At 44.5% G+C, this 2,119-nt stretch overlaps 1 pseudogene; it reads left to right on the plus strand.

The window, feature by feature from the left end:
* Positions 1 to 2,119, plus strand: part of LOC105546760 — a 16,026-nt pseudogene that overhangs the window by 555 nt on the left and 13,352 nt on the right.

Consider the following 2,119-nt stretch of genomic DNA (forward strand, 5'->3'; position numbering starts at 1 on the left):
GGGATTTTTGTGCCTCAGTCTCCTGAGTAGCTGGGATTACAGGCATGCGCCACCATGCCTGGCTAATTTTTATATTTTTAGTAGAGATGGGATTTTACCATGTTGGCCAAGTTGGCCTTGAACTCCTGACCTCAGGTGATCCACCAGCCCCCGCCTCCCAAAGTGCTCGGATTACAGGTGTGAGCCACCATGCCAGGCCAAACCTGCATGCTTCTAGTTTCCACTTAAACTCAACCTGCTTTGTTATCCATGTTGCGGATCACACAGTAAGGGGTAAAATTGTGTATTCTTCCATCCTTTGCCCTTGAGAACTAAAAAGTTTATGTTAAAAGTAAACCAGGCTGGGCGCGGTGGCTGTCTCTTATACACATCTAGATGTGTATAAGAGACAGACTTTAACCTTCCAGGTTAAAGTGATTCTACTGCCTCAGCTTCCAAGTAACTGGGATTACAGGCACATGCCACCATGCCAGGTTATTTTTTGTATTTTTAGTAGAGATGGGGTTTTGCCATGTTGGCCAGGCTAGTCTCGAACTCCTGACCTCAGGTGATCCACCAGCCTCGGCCTCCCAAAGTGCTGGGATTACAGGTATGAGCCACTGTGTCCAGTCCTAAAAGACTCTTTCTATTGTGATTTATTCCCCAGGATATCTTGATAGAACTATTACTGTAAACCTAGAACAGAGGTCAGCAATCTTTTTCTGTAAAAGGTCAGATAGTAAATATCTTAGGCTTTGCAGATTTTATGGTCTCTGTGGCAGCTACTCAACGCTATCACTGTAGCACAAAAGCAGCCAGAGACAATAGTTACCCAGTGGGTCTGGCTACATTCCAGTAATACTTTATTTATAAAAATAGACCCCAAGGCAAATGGCCCGTAGGCAGTAGTTTGCTGACCTCCAGTCTAGGCACTGAAGTGAATCTGGGGCCGGCTGTAGATCCCATGTTAGCAGTGACATAAGCAGCTCGCCCCCATTTATTTTAGGGGGTGGGGAGAGAGTGACTAATACATTGCAACAAGCCAACTGCCCGCAAAAAAAATACTGGCTTCCCAGCTTGACCCAATGACTAAAAACAGCCACTCACACCACCGAAATTCAATATAAGTAGTTCTGTTTTTTCCCTCTGAAGTTGACACTGCAGGTGCTCTAATTTATCACAAAGTATTAATTAACTACGTAAGATGTACTTAGCATTTCTGGGAGCCATGAGGAATGAAAAAACATGTCACAGCCCATGTTCTTAAGCAGTTTCCTTGGTGTTACTATGGTGCTAAGACACAGACACACAATCACTGCACTTTCAAACACCCACGGAGAGATTATTCAGTAAATGTGCGTGAGAAATTGGTTAGGCATTTGGAAAAAGATGAAACCTGGTTGGGAGGCTGAGGCGGGTGGATCACATCAGGAGTTCAAGACCAGCCTGGCCAACATGGCAAAACCCCGTCTCTACTAAAAATACAAAAATTAGCCAGGTGTGGTGGCGCATGCCTGTAATCCCAGCTACTCAGGAGACCGAGGCAGGAGAATTGCTTAAGCCCGGGAGGCAAAAGGCTACAGTGAGCCGAAACGTGCCACTGCACTCCAGCCTGGGCGACAGAGTGAGACTCCGTCTCCAAAAAAAGTAAAATAAAATAAAAACAACTATGTGAGAAAATTTGTATAAACAAGATCAAAATAAACGGAGCAATTCTTTTTAATATATATGACACATAATGAGTTAATCACTCAACTACAACAATCAATAGAAAATTATGAAAAGCCTAAAGAAAAGTGATACTTCACAGAGGTACAAATCACTGATTAATTTTAAGTACCTGAGTAGATGCTTTAAAAAAAAAAAAAATCCAGACTAAAAACAATTGAAAAAATCCATCCCTTATGGACAGATGAGCATGTGTCGGGGTTTTGGGTCACGCGCTCTCTGGCCACTCCTTCCGAGCCTGCTCCCCCCTGGAACCCAGCCACCTGCAGGGAGTCACTCCAGTCTTCAATCCCAGCCGGCACCAGCCTTGAGTCATCCCAGCCCAGGGGCTGGACTTGCGAATGAAGAAGCCTCTGGATGATGTCAGCTCCCAGCCATTTTTGTTTGTTTGTTTGTTTGTTTTTGAGACGGA

The sequence above is a fragment of the Mandrillus leucophaeus genome, unplaced genomic scaffold (assembly GCF_000951045.1).
Source record: "Mandrillus leucophaeus isolate KB7577 unplaced genomic scaffold, Mleu.le_1.0 Scaffold367, whole genome shotgun sequence".
Lineage (NCBI taxonomy): Eukaryota > Metazoa > Chordata > Mammalia > Primates > Cercopithecidae > Mandrillus > Mandrillus leucophaeus.